The sequence below is a fragment of the Aplidium turbinatum genome, chromosome 16, assembly GCF_918807975.1.
Source record: "Aplidium turbinatum chromosome 16, kaAplTurb1.1, whole genome shotgun sequence".
Lineage (NCBI taxonomy): Eukaryota > Metazoa > Chordata > Ascidiacea > Aplousobranchia > Polyclinidae > Aplidium > Aplidium turbinatum.
The window spans coordinates 9,445,357-9,451,356 of record NC_137487.1 but is presented as its reverse complement, the minus strand read 5'-3'; positions in this window follow the sequence as shown (position 1 = coordinate 9,451,356).

Genomic DNA, 6,000 nt, shown 5'->3' with positions numbered 1-6,000 from the left:
CTTTTCGGGCAGTGCAATACGTAAAAGTGCCTACCATCAAGCCTAGTCAGTTTTTAAGCAGGGCTGCCAGACAAGTTTGGATCAATCGCACTTAGCCTAAATCGACAAAAATGCTTTTTTTTTCTTGCTTTTATTTCAATGCGAAGTGTTTGATTTTTTTAATTGAATTTAAATTTTGTTGCTTTATGTCAGTGGAAAAGTGACAAAAATTGTTATTTTGGGCTCAAACTTTGTAATGATACGTCGTCTGGATTTGATTTTTGTTAAATTTCGTCTGAAGAAAACATTATTGACCTATTGATTGATTGATTGATTGAATCTTTATCCTCGGACTGGGAAAGCTTCTTGCAGAGCTTAATCCTGGCAGTTTCGCATACTTGTAGAGGCTTCGCATCACTGACGCAGGCCCGGTCACCGAGATTGACAGAGTGAAGTTTCCGATTGTTGAAGTCTTGTTGCCGGGGAACTATTCCATCCATTAGATGCCGCTGAATGGAGAGCAGTCCTTAACGTGCGTTGCTCAAGCGCACACCCCGAGAGTCGAACCAGCGCCGCTTGATCTTGAAGTTTCTTCGTTCCAGAAGTGACGCGCTAACCAATTGAGCTATCGGGGCGGATTATGTGTTATTCGGTGTTATTCGGTTACACTCAATTATTTCTCATTTACATTCTATTCAATTTGTTTGTCAAATTATATGGTCACATCACAGTCTCTATATTAATATAGAGACTGTGGTCACATTGCGCTAGTTTCATGCAGCCTAACAGGTACCACTGAGAGTCACTCAGCCATTTCTTTTATGACAGAACAATAGGCCTAGGCTATACCTTTTTTTTAAATTGTGATTATTTTTGTATTGTAATACTGTTACTGAAAATGTTTTTACTCCTAGCCTTGAACTATTTATTGGCTTGAACTTTTCTTGGTTGCACTGAAGTTTAAACGCCCTTGCTACAAGAGTTTATTGATTTCAAAAGTTTTTCCTATTTTTAATCACCCGGAATAAAGTTTATATTTGAATAAAACCACAGGACTTCACTTAGCCTAAGGATCGCAGCAGCACATGTTTTTTTTTTCTTTAATTAATATTACTGAACATCAGCCTATCTTGTTTCAACGTAATTTGCCGATGCTTGACATTTGTCACATTAAGAACTGGGAAGCAGCTGACTCGATGACTGGTATAGTCTTTCGCTGCTTCCTGTCTTGTGGTATTTAGATAGCTATGGTACTATTTTATTCGTATTGTTTATAATTGTACCGTACTATTGTCGCAACAGACGAAATAAAAGGTTTCTCTCTCTCTCTCTCTCTCTCTGTCCATGAACTGATTGTAAAGTATTTTATAACTTAATGCAGTTGAGTGTCTGCAGTAGCTGCCATCGAGCCTCCACCCAATCTTTCAGGGACTCTTCTTTGCCGTGGTGCTTGCAAATAAAATTAGCAGCAAATTTTTCCGGAATACCTTCAATGAAGGTCCTTCATTGTCTAGCGTCAAATCCAAGACAATTAGAACTGTGATTAAACATCCATAAAAGAAAAACAACAGCAATTCGAGATGCTTACAAACAACTAAATCGAAGTACAACTTCATAGCAACTAATTTTTTCTGAATTATTGGGGGGGATGCTGCCAAAATATTGGGGGAGATATATCCCCCCATCCCCCCCCTACTTCGGCACCACTGGTTGCTCAGCTCATACCCCAAGAGTCGAACCAGTGCCTTTTGATCTGGAAGATTCTGCGTTTGTGAAAAACGCTTAACCAGCTGAGCTGTCATTTTGAATTTGAAGTTTTTAAAACTCAGCAAACTTTCAATTTTTTTGTACTATTTTATCATGAAGAGATTGTGCTGTTTTTGAGGTCGTTTTTGAAGGTATTTGGTTTGGAAATTTCAAAAAAAATCTGGCAACTTTGAAGCTTGCAGCAATGGTTTCAAAATCTCTACAAGTATCGTATTCAGTGCTTCCACTTTGAAGGATTTTATCCCGAAAAAGAGATTTTTCAACGCTTCGAAGGATAAAAAAGGGAAATGAAGATCGGAAGGATTTTTTAGGGATTTTAACAATTTTACAAGGAAATTTTGTCTTAAAAATGGAATTGTTGTTTGTAGCAATATTAAAGAAAATTTTATTAATATTTCCATTCAAAAGTTTTAAAAACGACTGGAATAACGATGATCAGCTGGTTTCCGTCGCTACTCGCCATCCGAAACCCCCTCTCACTCTCTTTCCCATTCTCGCCTTTCCGTCACTTGATTTCTATTCTCGCCATTTTGGGAATGGGAGGAGAGTCAGTGAGTTAGTTTTCAGGGTACGAAATGAGGGTACCGTACCAAGTGTTCAGGGTACAAATTAGGTTGCACCCATAATAGAGCTAGCTAGGCTGTGTATACGACATGTATAATTGTACGGTATATTGTACACAGTCAGACTGAGTCAGTATCATGAATAGGCCTGGTATCCTAAAGTTTTTCATCAGTCTCAGATGATTGTGAAGACGTTACTAACAAGTAGAAAAAAGTGATAGCCTCGCCTTATAGAGTTGAACAAGTTTGCGCATCAAGGAAAACCGAGCTAAACACAAAAATAAATTTGTTAATCGATGGATAATTCGTTAAGTTGCACATTTACCACCTATATATTTTCAATGTTAGGGATTAGATTAAAGAGGTGCAACCTAATTCGTACCATGAACAATTCGTACCGTCAGTTCGTACCCTGAAAAGATCGAGTAAAAAATTTAAAAAAGCCGAAGTCGCTGATTGCAGTTTCCGCAAACATTTTAAAAGGGTTAGGGTATCGGAGTATCGATATCCGCAAACAAACTGAAAAGATCAAGAGAAAAAATAGAACAAAGCCGAAGTCACTGATCGCAGTTTCCGTTTTTTCTGCAGTTTTCGCAAACATTTTAAAATTTCCTGTAATGATCCCAAGAGTTTGCCGAAGTCGCTGATCGCAGTTTCCGCAAACATTTTAAAAGGGTTAGGGTTGTTCGGAGTTTCCGCAAACATTTAAAAAAGGTTAGGGATTAGGGTTGATCGGAGTTTCCGCAAACACTTTAAAATTTCTGGTAATGATCCTAAGAGTTTTTGTTTGTTTGCGGAAACTGCGATCAGCTACTTCGGCTTTTTTTAATTTTTTCTCTTGATCTTTTCAAGGTACGAACTGACGTACCGGTACTAATTGTTCATGGTACGAATTAGGTTGCATCCAGGTTAAAGAGTCCGTGTGGGAAAGATGAGAGTGGTAATTGGTAAATGATGTCCAGGACTCCAGGTGGTAAATATCCCAGAACTGACTAACTAACAAGCGGTTTTTTGGCTGGACAGTGAACAAAGGAAGTAAACGATGTTATTGTAAAATATGTGCTGTTTTTGTGTAGCCTATTGTTTTAATAAAACAATGTTGCTTCGACATACCGTTGCTACTGAAAAAAATGAAGCTAACCTTTGTAATTTATTCAGCAACTTTATGGTATCAGACTGGGTTTGTCAACTATATCAGCCATGCTACTACCTGCAAGGTTTTGTTTTTTGTAGCGATTTGAATACTGTACCACTTCTTCAATTCACTGATTTTCTGTTCTTTCAGGTTAAAACGTAACTTACCGTAGATGAGATTAAAATATCTTTAAAGTTGTATTGGCACTTTTTTTAACTTAAATAACGTCAAAAATAACCTCGCCTATGAAGGAAATTTTGAAGGATTTCCGACTGAGAAAAAAGGGATTTTTCAGGATAAAAAAGGAAACTAAAGAGGATTTATCAATTGTCAAAAGTGGAAGCACTGATCGTATTCGTTATGCGAAACTGCCAGGGGCAGGGTAGTACGCTCTGAAAGAAGCTTTCCTGTTCCGAGGATAAGGATTAAGGACTCTCTGTCAAACCAAGCAAAATCTGTCGGCTCTAGCCGACGTCGGTCGAATTGGCACAGAAAAAACTGTCGGCTATTGCTGACAGCCGAAGGGAAGTGGTTAAGAATGACTTTGACTCCAAAACCGTAACGTTTGTTGGTTCATTCTGGCCTATTGATAAATTTATGAATTATAAAGCATTTAGATAGCAGGCTAATAATGAACGGTTTCGAATACTTGTAGATATAGAGACTTGAAGCCACTGACACAGGCCGGTCACCAAGTTTTACAGAGTGAGGATCTTGACTGTCGTGTAGTGGACTGTAAATTATTCCATCCACTAGTACCGTAGTCACTGAATGTATTGTAGAGCTGTTTTGGAAATGCGTTGCTCAAGTGCATAATTACCAAGATTAGACCCTGTCTTAATTTGTCAAATTTGATCTGCTTATACCATTCTTTAATTCAAAGTAACCTGAGGTATTGAGTTACGACTTGAAAATATGGCAACAAAGGACTTATACAAAAACTTCAAAAAATATGTGACAAATTTCATCGTATTTTCCGTCCCAACAATGATAGTTGTAGCAAGATCCCGATAACAATTGAGCAATTGTTCAAACTGGAAATTGGTGTTTTCGTGTTTAAATTTCACCACAATTTACTACCAGATTGCTTCACCAACCTTTTTAAATATGTCAAAGAGGTTCACAGCCTGTCTACAAGAAACCATGATAATGATTTTCTAAACATTCCATACTTCTCAAAAACGCTTACTCAACATTCAATAGAATTCACAGGTGCGAAAACATGGAACGAATTTCCTTCTTCAATTAGAAAGTCTGATACAAAGTCACTTTTTATTCACAAACTAAAACAACATTTAAGAAAAACGGAAACACAATAGAAAGACAACGTAGAAAGGCTTTCTTGCATTCTTGTGAAGATTTTAGTGGAAATCCGAAATTATTTACAAAAGATTAGGCTTACCTAACAATAATATTGATTGCTTATGCTGTAATTTTATGTTTGTAGATATTAAAGGGATAGTAAAGGAAAAACCGGACTTGGCGATTTTCCACGTTTTTTGTGTTTAACATGCTACCATAAAACAATTTTCAATAAAATTTTGCCCCATTGCGGTCTGATCAGCATTCCGCGCCCGCTTTTGTCAGAGCTTTTAAAACGGGAATGGGCGTGAGCAGCGAAGCGTGCGACTGTACAGCTACGTCACTATAGGCGAGCAATCAGTTGATCGCGCAATAGTTGTTACTGCGGGCAATTTAACTGTAGGCTATGTATGTACAATACATCAAAACAGCAGGTTTCAACATCAAAACAACAGACAGTTTGCTCTAAACATAAGATCTGATGTTAGTGTTAACGTGGCTTTTGTTATTGCTGTCTATAGTGACGTATTCTCGAGGAGTGTTTGCACTTTTTGGTCATTTTAAAAAAAAATAAAAATAAATGAAACATTGAACTTTAGGCCTTGCCAGTGCCATTGAAAACAATTTTTTTTCGATAATTCTTTTTGAAATGTATTCTTGAATGTTCAGTTTACGCATTTTAATGCTTAATTCCTGTTTGAAAATTTCATTTACTATGCCTTTAACAGCAAATGCAATACTCCATAATCAACACGACACGTCGCAAAAGGGTATGAGAGCTTCATCAACACCATCAGGACATCATTATCTACCAGCTCATCCATTCCATCACCCACCCGGACAAGAATCAATAACTTAAACTGGATATCAAACCTCAATCGTCTTAGGCTACTGTATGATGTGCAGTCTAACCATAGAAAGAGCTCAACTGCTCTCCTGGGCCACATTGAAACGGGCTTTTGCCTGAGGATGGGTTTCTTTTATGTCCGGTTTTCTTTCTCCATCCTATTATTATTATTATTGTGACTGCTCATCCACATCAATATTGGAACTGGCAGATTCAATCCACAACACTTTTCATTAGGCTGTCATTCATTAGTACATGTGTGCTTCTCTGTTTTTGTTTTATTTTTTGCTATTTGTTTTTTTGGATTTTGTGGCCGTGCTAACTACTGATATATTGCCTACTACATAATTTTTCATTCAGGCACGTTTTAAACCTTTCAAGGTTTTGCCACCTTTTCCCGTTCGTTA